Source organism: Lynx rufus, unplaced genomic scaffold, assembly GCF_022079265.1.
Source record: "Lynx rufus isolate CCGP_SWC_20201006 ecotype Redwood Valley unplaced genomic scaffold, mLynRuf1.p SCAF_21, whole genome shotgun sequence".
Classification (NCBI taxonomy): domain Eukaryota; kingdom Metazoa; phylum Chordata; class Mammalia; order Carnivora; family Felidae; genus Lynx; species Lynx rufus.
In genome coordinates, this window is record NW_025814836.1 from 10,470,893 (window position 1) to 10,488,219 (window position 17,327).

The window sequence follows — 17,327 nt, forward strand, 5'->3', positions numbered from 1 at the left end:
CACCAATAATTCTAACCAGATCAAAACCAGACTAGAACCAGAACCTATATATCGCCCTCAATCACACAACCCTTTCCTCTTCCCTCTAACAGAGAATACTACCTTCACTCTGTGATGACAAAACTTCCTGGATTTTCTTTATAGGTTTACACATATATGCATATCCCTAAAAATATTGTTTAGGTTTACTTTTAAATATTATGTGGATGGAATATATGCAATGCATTATTCTGTCTTGACTCTTTTACTATACATTATGTTTATTAGATCTGTCCTTGGGGTTGCATACACTTCTAGTTTGCTCATTTTCACTGAACACTGTATAGGTAAAAACAAAAGAAAACAAACCCTTTATTCATTCTACTGCAGATAGACACTGGAGTTGCTTCAATCTTTTGGCCATAATTAAAATGAAAATGAAAATGGTGCTATGAACATTTTTGCAGATACAGCCTACTGCATACCTGCACACACTTCTCCAGGGTGTATTCTTGGGAATGGAACTATTAAATTCATAAAATATGTGGACCTTATGCTGGATAATGCCAAACCATTTTTTAAAGTACAGTTGGCCTTTGAACACAGGTTTGAACTGTGCTGACCCACTTATTTTACTCAATCAATACAGGAGAATACTGTAAATGTATTTTTCTGCCTTATGATCTTAATAACCTTTTCTCTTCTCCAGCTGACTTCATTGTCAGAATACAGTATACATATAATAATACATATAACACAAAATGTGTGTTAATCGACTGTTTATGTTATTGGTTAGGCTTCTGGTCAGAGGCTAAGTTTTGAGGAAGGTCAAAAGTTACAGATGGATTTTTACTGCATACGGAGCTGCTTTCCCAACTGCCAAGTTGTTCAAGGGTCAACTATGATTGTATTGATGAACCTTTCTACCCACAATGAGAATTTGCAATCCCCTGATTACTAAGGACATGAAACACACTTCACACCTATTTGCCATTCGAATTTCCTTGTAAGTGCCTATTGAAGCACTTTCCAAGTTTTCCATTGAGTTGTTCGTCTTTTTATTATCACTTTATTATCATTCTTTTATTTGAAATCAACATAAGCTTTCCTAATTTTATGTACTATAAAAATCTTTTCTCATTCTGTGGCTTTTTAACACTTGCTTTCAGATAAAAGCAGGTTCTTTATTTTAATAAAATCAAATTTATCGGGGTTTTTTTTCCTTTACATTTTTTATGTCTTGTCTAAGAAATCCTTCCATACCTCAAAATCATCTTCAAAAAAGCTTTTCTCTTTGCCTTTTGCATTTAGGTCATAATCTTCCTGGAGGCAGATTTTATGTAAGATAGTTGGTTCCCTTCATGATTTCCTATATATACATATACATATATATATATATGAAACACACACAGACACACGTGTGTGTGTGTGTGTGTGTGTGTGTGTGTGTGTGTGTGTGTACATGTCCCAGCACCATTAATTTAAGATTTGTTCTTTCCCCTATGATTAGTGATCACAGCCATATATACACACGGTTCTGTTTCTGAGCTTCCTATCCCTTCACTGATACGTTTGGCATTTGCTATTTGTGCCATTGGCATAGTTATCTTCATTACCACAATTTTAAAATTCATTTCAATATATGACAGAGTAAACCCTTTCACTTTGTTATTCTTCAGGCTGTCTTCTTTTCCTCTTGAATTTCCCTACATTTCAGAATCTGTTGTTGAATTCTTAAAAAAAAAAAAAATCCTTGGGATTTTGACTGGCATTTTCTTTTTTTTTTTTTTTTTTTTTTAATGTTTATTTATTTTGGGGACAGAGAGAGACAGAGCATGAATGGGGGAGGGGCAGAGAGAGAGGGAGACACAGAATCGGAAGCAGGCTCCAGGCTCTGAGCCATCAGCCCAGAGCCTGACGCGGGGCTCGAACTCACGGACCGCGAGATCGTGACCTGAGCTGAAGTCGGACACTTAACCGACTGAGCCACCCAGGCGCCCCGACTGGCATTTTCTTAAACTCTATAAAGATTATTTATTTTTTTGTAGCACAGATGTATATAACATTGAGAGTTCCAGTCCACAATAATGGGATAATTCTGTCAAATCAACCTTGCATTCCTAAGATCAATCCAACTTATTCATGATGTATACTGTCCCTTCTATATATTGCTGGATTTAATTTCTGTATTAGTTAGCATAAGTAATCTGTATTAGTTAGCATAAGTAATGTGAGATGGTTTAACAAACACAAATCTTAGTGGCCTGATACAATGAAGTTTCTTATTCATATAAAGACAAATGAGGATGTTTCTTATCCCAGAGAGACTTGCATGAGGTTATTCAAAGCCCAGACTCATTTATCTTGTGGTTGCACACACAAAACCTCAAGAGTTCCCATCTGGATTCTCTGCACCTGGCTGGCAAACAGGGAAGAGAGAATACAAAGATCATGTGGGAGGTATTTTACAGATCAGATCTGGAAGTAGCATGTTATCACTTCTACTCCCATTCCATTGGCCAACTCAGTCACAAGGCCACTCACAAAAGGAGGCTAATATAGAGTCTATATACATGCCTGAGCAAAAGAGAAAATAGATCAAACTCAATAGTCTCTCAACTAAAAAAGATGTGAATTCAAAGAAGTAGACTAATATTTTGTTTAGGAGTTTTGCATTTATGTTCAGTGAGACTGACATCTGATTCTTCTTAGAACTCTCCCTGCTGGTTTTGCTATCAAGGTTAGGCTAGCTGCATATAATGGGGAAAAGAGAGTTTCTTCTTTTTCTATTCTCTGGAACAATTTGTAAAATATTGGCATTATATCTCTAAAAATCTGTTAGTATTTGCTTATGAAGCCATCTGGATTTGAAGTTCCTTTGTGGTAAACTTGACAATAACACTATTCAGGTTGTCTATAGCTTTATTATTCCATTTTGTTAGGTTGCATTTTTCTGGAAATTTGTCCATGGAATCAAAAATTTTGAGGCACAATTGGATCCTGAGATTTTATGTGCTCGAAAAAGTATATTAAAATAGCTGAAAAAAATTTAAATGATATATTTGTAATCTAGTTCACCTCTTACCTTTACAGAGAATATTAAGCTTAGGAGAGACCCAAGTACTCTCCCTTCAACCCTACCACATCACATGGCAATTAAATAGAACTGGGACTAGAATCTAAATCTTCTGATGTCCAGTCCAATGCTCTTTTCACTAGGCTGTTTTAGTTCAGCTGGTTCAATAGACTGAATCACTCAGTCAACAAATGAGAGGGAGAATGCAGAGAGGGCTGTGATCAGAAACCACTTCAACCTTGGGAAGAAAGCACATTCTTTTGCAGGTAGTTGCTGGCAGGACTTCAGGGTCCTTCTCCAGTTTCTCCATGATCTTATTCATATATTCCTCAGTAAGAAGTGTGTGGTATTCAAACTATGGCTTCTTTGAATTTTAAAGCCTTACCCAGTTCTGTGATACCCCTAGGTTTCATTGCAAAGATCTCAGCAAATGGTAATGGTACTTCCTTCCCCTACCCCAAGCTAAACCAACAATTTTGGGACACTTAACTCCCTGAAGCTGGATATTGGGCAGTCTAGTAGCTTCAGCTTATCAACAGGATAATGTAATTCTGTTGTATATCTCCACACATAAACAAGTATTTTGAAAACTTGATTCTCAGTGCACTGTGAGGTCAGTAAAGTACATCTTCAAAAGTCTTGGCTCTTGGTTTTCACCATCCCTCTCTCCCTGTTTTTTTAAACTGCACAAATGACTTAACTTACTTTTTTCCCCCTTTAATCCAACAAAATTTATTGAGAGCACCCTACTAGGTTATGAGGTTCACTGATAAAATATATATGGGTTACTGTCCACATGAAGGTTGTGAAGGTCATGTGATCTTCCCATGAGGACTGCTTTCTTACTATAGAAGTCTGACTTGGTTTGGACCCCTTCCTCAAACGCCTGAAGGTGGTTTAGTTGCAAAACTGATACACAGGTGTTTTGCTTTCATTTTTTTTTTTAACTAATGAGGCAATTTATTAACCCAGCATTTGTTCTAATGATTCTAGGTGGCAGCTGCCACCTGTCCAGCAATTCTGTCCAGAGCTCTCATCCCTGAGGTGTCAGTTTGCAGCCTCCACCCCTGTCCTTTTCCATTGTTTTCAGCCTCTCTAGGGCTTGGAGGACCCTGTGGGCCATCTTCTTAGAGTCTCTGCTAAAGTGGCTGGGCATGAACTTGTTCCTCTGAAGTCGCCCACAGATGTTGGCCATGAAGCTGACCCCAGCACTGCCCTGGAGGTGCAGGTGCCATACTGTGGAGACAGCTTGTGTGTAGAAACAGTTCTCATCGCAGGGAGCAGGCTCTTTATGCTTGGCCAGCTTGACAGTGTCCACCCACTGAGGGACTTTCGGCTCTCCAGACTTTTTGAGGAAGGCAGCCAGAGCTCTGACAAACTCCTATGGTTCACATCTTTTACAGAAACGCCAGACATTGAGAGGCCTACACGCTGCCAGCCAGGGGAGAGAAAACAACGGGGTTCCCCAAGAGCACAAGTCAGGTATCCTGCCTTCATTCTTGAAGATATTTTTTCTGGGTATAGTATTCTAGGTTGGAGTCCATCTTCTACTTTCTCAACACATTTAGGGTATCATTTCATTGACGACAGATTTTCATTTGCTGCTATTTAGAGTCAGCACTCCTTTGAAGATAATCTAATTTTTTTTTTGGTCTTTTGTTTCCTGTAGTTTCATTATATTTATGTATAGATTTTTTCTTTTTACTCTGTATAGTATTTGTTGAGTTACTTAAATCAATCCTGGAAAATTGTCCTTATGTCTTCAAATACTGCATCTGCTTCATTCATATTCATTCTCTCCTCTCTTCCCCTCCTTCCAGAATGCCCAAAAAAATTTAGGTTACAATTTCTAACCAATCTTTTCTCTCAACATCTTGTATTTTCCACTTTTTCATCTCTTTGTGCTGACTTCCAGATAACTTTTTTCAGTTCACAAATTCTTCAACTATGTCAAATACACTTCCAACATGTCTACTAAGTTTTTCATTTTGGTTATTTTTTTTTTTCATCGCTCTAAGTATTTTTCTCAAATCTGCTATAGCACTGCTTTTATAATTCCCTGTTTCTTGCAAATATTTGCAAGCTTGTTTATGAAACAGGGAAATTATTTATAATCTATGTATAATAACAACAGTATCTGAAATATTTAGGTGTCAGTTATATTTCTTTTTTTTTTTAAGTTTAGTTTTATTTATTTTGAGAGACAGAGAACAAGCAGGGGAGGGGCAGAGAGAGAGGGAGAGAGACAGAATCCCAAGCAGGCTCCACGCTGTCACCACAGAGCCCAATGGAAGGCTCGAACCCACAAACCTGAGCTGAAATCAAAAGTTGGATGCTTAACCAAATGAGCCACCCAGGCGTCCCAGTTTCTGCTATTTCTTGCTGCATTTTGCTTATGGTGCCTTGTTTTCTTTTATGGTTGGTCATCTTTGTATGATGGATGCTCAATGGTTTTGAAAAGTTATTTGATGCCTAGAATTAAAGTGCTTTTCTTAAAAAAGTATATAGATTTGCTTCTTCCAGGAACCTGGAGCAAAAGTTTTCTTGGACTTCTTGCATTATGTGACTTTGGCCAGTGATTCCACACAATGCTGGTAACCTGTTTTACAACCTTTAAGAAACAGGTTCTCTTTCTTTTCTTATTCTCCTTTCTCCAATCTGTTCAGTACAACAGACCTCTCCTTGCATCTTTTGCAAGTAGGAAAAAGGCAGTGGATTTTTCCTTTTTCCTTAGGTTCCAGTTTGATATGAGAGGCAATGTGTTAGCCTCAGAGACCTGGAAGTAATGACTTAACCTTTGCCTCTAGATCCACCAAAGCCTGAAGCTTAGTTTTCAAGTATTTATCCAGATGGGAAAAGAACTCAGGGTAGCCAGAACTTTAAATACTTCTTTACCTTTTAGGTTCTTACCTTTCCTCAGATTTTGGTCTGGCATATTCCTTAACAGCTCTTTGATGCTATAAAGTCATTTTTGTATAGTTCATCTAGTATTTTTAGTTGTCTTCAGCTGAAGGGTTGGTCCAGATAACGTGGACCAACATTACGTAAATTTAAAAAATCAACACTTTTAGGAAAAAATGAGCCAAACATTTTCTAATGATATCCATAAAGTTTTCTGATGATGTTTTTGCCTTTTAGGTTAAATGTGGAAAAGAGTTCAACACAGAGCTATCATACAGCCCGGCAAATTCCACTCCTAGGTAAATACCCAAAAGAAATGAAAACATGCCCTTACAAAAACTTACACAAAAATTTCATAGCTGTACTTTTATAACAATCAGAAAGTGGAAACCCAATGTCTATCAACTGATGACTGAATAAACAAAATGTGGTATTTCCATACAAGGGAATATTATCCAGCCATGGAATGAAGTACTAATACATGCTACAAAACAGACAAACCTTGAAAATATTATGCTTAATGGAAGAAGCTGGACACAAAAGAGAACAGATTATATAATCCCATTTTTATGAAATATCCAGAATAGGCAAATCCACAGACACAGAAAAAGGTTAGTGGCTGCCAGGATGAGGGAAGGGGAGTTGGGAAATGACTGCTAATGGGTACCAAGTTTCATTTTAGGTTGATGAAAATGTTCTGGAATTAGTGTTCATAGTCGCATAAACTTGTGAATATGTTAAAACCACTAAATGTATAATTTTAAATGGTGAATTTTATGGTCTGTAAATTATATCTCAATAGAAAGAACATAAAAAAGTTAATCTCAGGTTTGTCTATAATACCCACTGTGGTAGCCACTACGTACACTAAGTTACCTCACTGAACATTCAATTTCACAGGATAGTGAAAGATTGGGGGGGCAATGATTTATAAAGATGCCGGGCAATGTGAATGTACTTTATGCAGGTTACAGAAAACGCTGGAAATCTTTAATATGATTATGAATAATCTCACTGGAATTCATACCTATGGAGTTCTACATCCAGGTATATCAAGATAATCAGTGAAGAGAACTATATGAAATAAAAGCCAATAGCATCTATGAAAACAGCTTTCTTTTACACTCTAAAGGAAACTAGCAAAATAATACAACTTCCCCTCTCTGAATAATTTTCTCTTATATATAGCAGCCACTTATTCAGATGAACATAAACTGATGAATGCTCTCTTTAAAAAAAAAAAAAATTTCTATGATTAAACAATACAGTCTGCTCTACCATAATGTGTTTGGGAATATAAATTAGGTGACATGAAACTGGTAAATAGGGAATGGTGTCAGAATAATAAAGTCACTCTGGTTCAATGTGGATTTTTCCTAGGCGAGGGGAGCCAGAAAAGTGGGAACAGAAGTATAACGTTTAGCAGGAAAGGAGAAAGACCACCAAACAGCAGGAGCGTGGTGTGCATTATAAGAAAATTGAAAAGGAAGGCTTCAGAGGAGCACTCCCCGCCCCACTGCAGGTGGTAGTTATTTCCCATACTTAAATGGCAACCCCTCACCCTCCACTGCTCATTGCTACACTGCCATCTGCACTGTCCTTAGACCCACTATCTCCATCCTAATTAAAGTGCTGCCAGCGTTTCTATTCAAATAATTAATTCTGTGCATTTATAATACCCACTAACTATACACTAAGTTACCGCACTGAGCAGTTCCAGCTCTTTTAAATTGCTGATTATTTTTTAGTTTGTGTTGCTTAGAACACAAAATTGCACAGGTATTAGAGTTTGTGAGGTTTTTCAGGAACACATAAACAGCATTACAGCAGAAGCACCTATACTTTTTTTAAATCTGTTTACTTCTATAAAGGTTGGAAATACTATATACTAGGAATCAATGTGGAAGATGGGGCGATACAGAAATAAAGGCATTGTTTCCAGTGTTACAAAGTGAAGAGAATCACATCCCCTTCATTCTTGAACTTTATTTCCATTTAAACATACTCTGGGGTCGCCTGTGTGGCTCAGTTGGTTGAGTGTCCGACTTCGGCTCAGGTCATGATCTCACGGCTTGTGAGTTTGAGCCCTGCATCAGGCTCTGTGCTGACAGCTCAGGATCTGTAGCCTGCTTCGAATTCTGTCTCCCTCTCTCACCGCCCCTCCCCCACTCACGCTCTCTCTGCCTCTCAAAAATAAAGAAACGTAATAAAAAAATAAATTTAAACACACTCTGTGTTTCTGTCCCTACGAGCTGTGGGTAACATCTGAAGACGTTTTAAGAGTATCATCAATTAGTTACCACTGAAGTAAGAAACACTGCTTTTAGTTCAATTTTAAAGGTCATTATTAAGCTGTGTGCTGGATCTTTGGGAATACACTGGGAAGAAAGCTCTTTCTCAAAGACTTAGCCTCAGAAGTTCCACAGTCTTCTGAGATAGGTTCAGGGTCTTCAAGAGAACATTATTTAAGCTGTGGTTTTGTCACTGCATACTCCTAAGACCCTGGACAAGCCTTTTGCTTTGTTTGGACTCCTACTTTCTTATCATTTCAATGAAATACAGAACTAGATCAGGGTTTCCAAGCCTTCTTATAACACATAAACTCCTTCTCACAATAATTTTGGTCATTTAGTCATTTTTCCCATAATAATAATGAAGAGATTTTAAGTAAAAATACTTTAAATTGTTGCATTAAAGGAGATCATATTATAAAGATTATTTATAAAATAATATTTGAGCACATTCACATTATGGTTAAATTCTAAATATTTCCTTCTTTACATATGATACATCTCAAATTTTGTATAGATCACTTGAGAAAAAGCATGACATGTCAACATATGATCATCTTTAGAACAAAGCCTAAGCCACCATTTAATCACCTTTCCCCATTCAAACCAAATGGAATAGCATTCTTCTTCATAAAAATCTCAACATTATTAAAGACCTATCATAACTAAAAGATGGGATCTTAGTCTATTTTTAAAAGCTATAAATGTCTTCTGAAATGCTGACAAATCTACTGCCAGATTAGTATTCTTGTAACAATGGTCTGACTACCCAAACTGCTAAACCACCTCCAAGGGCTGCCCAATGCCCATGAGACAAACGTCAAATGCCACAGTTGGTATGCAAGGCACTCTATCAACTACACCCAATCTGTCTGTTCTTCACTTTTATTAGTCACATATACAAACTATTCCACAGAAATGTGTATGATGTATAGTAAACACTGAGGTTTATTTTTTCTGTCTGTATGTCCAGTGTTTCTAGGACCATCTTCTGAAAAGACTTTCCTTTTCTCATTGATTTCCCTGAGCACGTTTGTCAAACATCAGTTAACCATGCATTAATAAGGCATGGGTCTATTTCTGAGCTCTGTGTTCTGTTCTACTGAGCTACATAAACACAACTTCCTGGATTACTACAGCTTTAGAGTACGTCTCAGAGGTGGAGCATCTGGCTAGAATTCGCCAATGAGCACTTTCCATCTTCTCTCCACCACCATGACTGTACTTCAGTGAGGAGTGTGGAGGCATGTTAGCTACATCAGTATAACGGAATTAATTTTAGAACATTTGCTGGAAACTCTAGGATACAACTGATCTCTGATGCTTTATATTGGTGCCACTATATATGGTAGCCACGAGTCACATGCAGTTACTTAAGTTAAAAATACAGTTCTTTAGTTATATTAGCTATATTTCAAATGCTCAACAGCGACACATGACTAACGGCTACCATACTGGACAGCACAGACATAGAACATTTCCATCACCACAAAAAGCTCTACTGGGTAACGCTGCCATAGATGATGTTATGTGCAGATGTAAGGGCAGGAGCTGCCACCGTCAACATGAACAAGTCAGCATCAGGACACAGCTGAAGGCTTGGGGGAGCCCACTTCAACAGACACAGGCTGATCTCTACCACATTGCTAGGTTTTCTTGTTATGTGATATATAACAAGTACCCCTATTTGAAAGAGGAGTTTCAGTCAGGTCTTTTGTTGCTTGCAATCAGAAACCACCTAATTAATATAAAACAGTTTTCAAAATGTTACCATATACATTATTTTAAATGGTCCTTAAACTCCACAAGGTTTAGAACTTTAATACTGCTCTCTTTTCCTATTAAACAGGTACCATAAACATTCAATAAAATAAACTGATTAGTATAGCCAAGAAATGCTAATTATAATACTAAATATAGAAATTTCTTTGAACTATATAGTAAGTGAAATATCAAATAACAGAATTTGAGAATTAAAACACCTTTCACAAAATGCCTAAATCCCCACTAACTGCTTATTTTCTACTGTCATACAGAACAATAACTGGTAGATTTTTCTATACTCCAGTTACAAAACAATTTTTAAAAACTTAATACAACTATACAATTATGGGAAACAGCACTAAAATATTTTAATTATATCCTATTACGGGACAAGCCTATATGAATACTGGTAGCATCAAAAAGCAAGCTGATTTTTAAAATTCCTGTACAAATACTAGTTGCTATTTCTAAGGGTTTTTTTTGCAGAACATAAACATTTCTGAGGTTTACAAGACAGATTTTGGAAATAACAACTCAAGCCCAAAAATTACCACAAAATAACAAACCAGTTATAAGAAAATTTCTATAAAAACAAAAAGCATGACAGAAAACATTCTCCACTGAATTACAAGAGGTAAATTCCTGGAGCACCTGGGTGGCTCAGTTTGGTTAAGCATCCGACTTCGGCTCAGGTCATGACCTCACGATTTGTGAGTTCGAGCCCCGCATCGGGCTCTGTGCTGATAGCTGAGAGAGCCTGGAACCTGCTTCAAATTCTGTATTTCCCTCTTTCTCTGCCCTTCCCCTGCTCATGCTGTCTCACTCTCTCAAAATTAAACATTAAAAAAATTTTTTAAAAAAAGAGGTAAATTCCAATATGAATTCAAGCTTTGCTTTATTCTAGAAGTCTCAAACTTGTAGCTTATTTATTACCAAATTTCAAAAATCCCTAATACTTAAAAACCAATCTTTAAAGTTTTATCTTCTGATCTTTCACCGCTAATCAATTAAAGTAAGAACTTATAGGAAATATTCTTTGAGTAAAGAAATATCACGTAACTATGTGCCTACACTCATAATGATATTCTTCACAGAATATCCTTAGGATACACGAGTATCAAAAATTGATTTGATCAACCCACCAAACAAAACCTACATATAAGGTATGTTTACTTTTCCAAAATATAAGAGGTTCATACTACCATCTTGAATGGTTTATAGGTCAAGCGCTGACTCTAACTATAAATTTAAAAGTAGGGTTATGACCAATTTGTGCTAAGAAGATCCCTTTCTTTCTTCAGACTCTATATATCCCTAGTCTCAAAACTGAGCTACAAAAATAATTTCAAAATAAAAATGAAAACTATAGAGCTGTCTCAATTTTAAGGAACTACGTGTTTGGCCTGGTTTAAAAACACTGCACGCTTGCATTTGCTACCTCTTTATAAGAGAAATATCACTTATGCTACGTATATATCTCACTTCACAAAGGCATACACAGAACATTCTTAAACATGGTAAGTACCCTGTATCTTTTGCATTCAATAAGCTTCTAGCTCTAATAGTAATGTAATATTTATATGCTAAATGATTACTATGTGGTGGGAAACATCAAAATCTTGGGATTCTAAGTGTCTTGAATCTATATTGAAATGTATCCAACAAAGAAACTTCTGTAGTAAGATGAACACATCTTTTTAGGAAACACATCATCTTTTTAGGAAAATGGCAGAAATATGGTCAGTTATTCTCAGTGTCTAATACAATGTCTTATACACAGTATAAATATCAGTATAATAAATTAAAAGTGTAAAAATAATGCGTTATATTCAATATTTTTACCCTTTTCCTCCTCCCTTCTTTCAAGCCCCTTTCAAAAAATTACAGTGCAACTTGAACACAGTGTATTGCTTGGGAATTACAAGATAGTCAGTAAAACCTAGAGAGCTCTTTCAATAGCTATCCAAGCCTTCAGGATCTGGCTTACTTCCCAGGTCTTAGCTATTTCCACTCTTCACACTATACTACCACAGCTGCATTCAGCTGATTTTTAACTCCATAAAATAACTGTGCTATGTTTCATTTCCTAATTTCCATTAAGGTGCCCCTCTGAACCAGAACACCTTTCTTCTAGCCCTTTCCCTCCCCAACCCTGTCCTTTAAAGGCCTAAGACAATGTGTCACCTCCAGAGGAAGTTTTCTCTGACCACTCTTCCAATCCTCTGTACCCTCCCTCTCCCTTTTCTCACTGGCCAAAAATATGGCTAATGTAGCAAAGAACTTCTGGAAGATAAAGAACAACTCATCTGATTTTAACTACAAAAACACTCAATCCCTGACACAAAGACACATAAAAAGGATATACAGGTATTCATCGATAAACACAAGAAATGCATTACAGAAATGTAAGCTATATTATAAAGTGATATATATCACCCCTTTTCCCATGAACTCTTGTTTATATATCAACAAGTTCAGTCTCTGATGGACAAAACTCTGACCTCAAGAAAATAAAAATCACACGCAGAGATGCACAGTTCCTTAAAAAGCACATAAATGAAAACCAATAATTATATGATAAATAATAATATTCAAATACACAGTAAAAATAAAAAGAGTAAAACTGAAATTGCAGAGCTACGGTGACTGCAGTGTGAGGAGATGGTGCAGGACATGTGAGGAGAGGAGGGGGGCCATGAGGATTGCGTGCCTCACCCTGTGAATCACCATCCTGCTGCTTCAGGCTCTGTTAGGAATAAAAGAGCAGGGCAGGGGCCTGGAGGCGGAGGGAAGCTTTGTCTTGTCTTCAGATGTCTCATTATTTTTTCCCTTTCCCTGCCGCTCCACTGCAGCCCTGTAAAACATTAGGCAAGCCTCTTAAACACTCCCTGTCTGTTCCATTCCTGATCAGTAACATGGGGAGAAAAAAACCCAATTGGCTCAAAAAGGCTCTAAGAGAATATTGTAATACTGTCAGAAACCCTATGCATAATCATGCCTCCAGTTCTAGAAGGTCAGCACTAGATGATCTCAGGAGACAAAAGTCATTTATCTTTCTGTTTTGTTCAACTGAGGAACTGTGCAATGCATTGCTGCCCACACATCCCCACCAACCCCTAAATATGTTCAAAGAAGCACGTATGTAAAACCATGTAGGACTGCAATGAAAGGTTAACTCATTAGAAATGTGTTCCCTGGTTTGCAATTCACACCAAAATCGGTGTATTATTTTGAACTATTTGGAAGGCCTTAAAAGTTACAGTTTGTGCTTGCTCACTGCTTGAAATCATTTCGGAGGATATTCTTGGGAATAAAAATATTTAAGAATTTTTACTGCCAAGAGACTGCCCGATAACTTGAAGCTTTTAGTCTCACTCCACTTAGGACAAGTTAACTCAAATTAATACAATATTGCCTAGGCCTCTTCTCCAAAGTTTCCAATTCGGTAGGTGTGAAGCAGGGCACCAGAACTCAGATTTCTAACAAGTGCTGTGGTGATGCTGATACTGCAGGTCAGGGTACCACACCCTGAGAGCCACTGATTCTAAAAGTTGCCGTGCTCAACTTTTACTACCAGCTATTTTTATTTAATAATCGAAAGATGCATCTTATGTTTCCTCTCTTTAAGATATTAATGACTTCTAAATTCCTTTGTAATCTGAAAGCAGGCAGGGATTATTAAAACTCAGAAAAAGCAGACTTTCTCATTCTTTAAATCCAAATTATTGCCATCTTACTTTATTTATCACTGTGCCTCAAATTCCTCATCTGTGAAACGGGGACAAAAAGAGAGCTCAATCAGATAAAATAAATAAAAGTCCTTGGAAGAGTACCAGGTTATATTAGCAACTTGATAAATGTCACCAATTAATCTTACTGCAATTAATTTCACTAATTTTCTATTTATTATCAAGGAAAACTCATTCACATTTGTTACATGTTGAACATTATTGATTTATATATAAAATTGTATCCATTTATTGTGAAATGTTTCAGAGCTCTAATGAATTCAGTAAACTGGGAAGGCAAGGGAGGCTGTAATTTCAAAGACTGAGGTTCTAATCCCAGTTCTGACACTAAATTGCTACATGACTCTGGGCAAGTCATTTAACGGAGTCTCAATTTCCACTTCCGAAAAAGTTTGCCTTGGATATAAGGAACAAATGAGATAATGCAAGTGGTATTTTTTTTCTTTTTAAGTACCACAGTATTCCCGACATGAGGAAAATACCTCTATCTGGGTGCAGTTTATAAGATATTAACTAGACAGATAAATGGCCATGGTCTCTTATATCCTTAAAATGACAGCACAATGATCTGAATCATCACACAAGCTATGCACTGAATATTCTCCAATACCACCAAATCATAACTATTTTTATAGATCACATGCTGGAATATTTAAGATTCCAAATATTTTTGTAAAGTGAGAGGAAAAAAATGGATACAAAAGTAATCTCAGGAGTTTATTGTGTAGCAGCTGCTACAATCCTCACTTCACAGCTTTAGCATAATTTTTATTCTGATGCAGAACCCTTCTATTGGTCCTAGGCTTTTGTTTAGTATAAACACAATGTGTGTGTATACACACACACACACACACACACACACACGTGTGTGTGTGTGTGTGTATGTGAATAATGGTAACTGGTGATTTTCATTAATAGTTTCTAATACTTTAAGATAAATCCAATGTTCTTATAAAACTGCATACAACAGTTGACAACTTTTTAAATCTTAATTTACTAAAAAGAAAACATGGGGGTTATAACACTGTCTCTACATTTCAATTAAATTACTACTTTTTGTAGGCCCACAAAAGTGGGCCACATGTAAGCATTTTGTATCAATGCTTAATAGGAAAGATACAATGTAGATCTCTGATGACATTTGTACAGAATGTCTCCTACTGAAATATAGAAAACAAAGTAGTGAAACTCATTTTTTGTCAGGAATATACTCCTAAAAAGCAGTGTATAATAAGCATTTTAAAATAAGATGCCATTAATGCAGCAACAATACTCTCCATTTCAAAGAAATCCAATTATGAAGTTTCTTATAAAGTTTATCTTTATGACAATCTCCTAATTTACTAACATCTAAGTTTCTGTTTTCATTTATTTAGCTTTCTCAATGTAAGAGATATGCATATTCTACAGGACACTGCAGACTTTAAAAGATCCAAATGCAATTTAAAATATGTAAATGCTGTTGATTTTTTTAAAAAGCTACATGGAAATTATTTTTTACCAACTATAATTGTTAAAATTGATTAAAATTTAAAAAACTGGTTTTAAAATATAGATAATATGAAACAAGGGATACCAAAGATAGAACACCATTCTATAGGTTTCTGGTATCTGTGGTTAAAATAAAAAGGTAGACAGATGTGAGCACCATATCTTCCTTTATATCTGTTTATCATCACAATATTCGAATACCAACTACTTTTAATGTATTTATTCCATTGTGCTCCCAGAAAACATACTAGATCTAATTCCATAGGCATAATAACATGTGCATTCTTGCAGGTATGGTTTTTAGACATATGGGGGAAAATAAAATCCTACTGATCTTAAGGACTAACTTATATGCAACAGGAAATAGTAAATTCAGGTTAGAGGGCTTATAAAGGTTGTTCTCAAAGTCTTCAGTTAGTCTCACTATGGATCAAGTGCATTAGGAGACACTCTAATATGGATCACTTATAGCTGTTTATGCCTCCATTTACTGCAGATGAAGCCACAGGAGACAGCTTTTTTACACATCTAGAACACCACACCAACTTGCTCAAAGTTTACAGATATAAAATCTTCAGTTGGTACAAGTTTATCTAAGTGGTTTACAAAACTATGGGTAGAAAGAACAGTCTTGAGCCTGAGTTAGAAATGTCTAAATAATATCACTTTGCAGAGTCCATGGTACATAGGAGCCCCTCAAATATTTTTGTTAAATGAACAAATGCACAAAAGTGTCTTTCCAATTACAACTGTTTCAAAGGACCCTATATGAAAAAAAAATACTTAAAATTGTATTCCATAAATATCCTTAAATGAGATATTTGGAAGTGCCTGGCCCATAGGAAACTATGGCTTATGTATTTGTCATTACTCTGGTCCTATAAACTTAGGTTGGTTCACAACAATCTTTGTAGCTACATTAGTATAAGCCATTACCACCACTGATAAAAGGAACTCAGATATGTACATACTTCTATTCAGGATGTAGTTGCATTACCCTTCTATGTAGAAGAAAGAACATCTGGGGTAACCACCACTGTCTTATAATGAAGGTTAATTCAGTAAACTTAACATGCAAGGTAAATTAAGCCTTGTAATTTATCCTACCAACAAATTAATACCTTATAATAAGCCAATGTGTCTTCTAACCATTGCATTTATATTATTCCAAACTTCATAAAGAACTACTGGTAATATTCATGTTCACTTATACCTAAGAAATTCAATTAAAAATAAAACATCAAAATCCCAATTGATAATTGACCTGCAAAAGTTTTCCTTCATACTGAAGTAAATTGTAATAGAGACTGCTAAAAAAATGTTTGGGATTTACTCTCTTACACTTTGCTGACCACAACAGAGGTGAAGACTGAGGTAGTCTGAAAGTTCTGTGAGGATTAAATCAGACTATATTCTTCATATTCTCTAAAGAAGTAAGCTTTAGGCTGTGCGGAGCACCCTCAACTTCCAGGGGCCAAGACCAACAACTGCTGCAATGAAAGAGCAGAGTAGTTAGGGTCAAGGGGATGGCTGCCTTCTACAATGAAACTAGCTTGAGTATCTATCTGTTGGCATCATAAAAGTCAACTCTGTTTCTTTGACTTAGGCAGTGGAGCTTTTGATAAGATATAGAGATTTTTAAAATAAGATTTTAAATCAAACACACCAGGGATAATATCCATTTCAAGGAAATCCAGTTATGAAGTCTCTGATAAGATTACCCAAATAAGGATCCTCTAATTTATAAAATTACAATTCAAAATGCATTGATATATAACAGGGACAGTCTACTGACTTGTATTGCTAAAACCACAAATGCTAAATAATACAAAGTAACTTACAATTGATATAAACATAATTGCATTAAGGGGCTTGGCTAAGAGGTTATCATGTAGTTTAACTGAAATGATCAACAAGGGCAAAATCAACAGCTTCATACACATTTCAGGGGATGTTCACAGCAGTGAACCATTTAAATAAAACTGTGGGTAACAAGCACAGAGATGAGTTGTAGCTGTAATTACATGATGCTTTTACTTCTCATCGCAATTAATTAATTGCTAAAAAGTAACAGAA

The 17,327-nt window shown here is 36.1% G+C and overlaps 1 protein-coding gene and 1 pseudogene across 5 annotated transcripts in view; both read right to left on the reverse strand.

Annotated features, from left to right (window-relative positions):
- The window catches only part of MEF2A (myocyte enhancer factor 2A), a 164,521-nt gene that overhangs the window by 46,391 nt on the left and 100,803 nt on the right, over positions 1–17,327 (reverse strand). The window lies entirely within an intron of this gene.
- LOC124517230 (40S ribosomal protein S19-like) lies at positions 1,969–5,281 on the reverse strand (annotated as a pseudogene).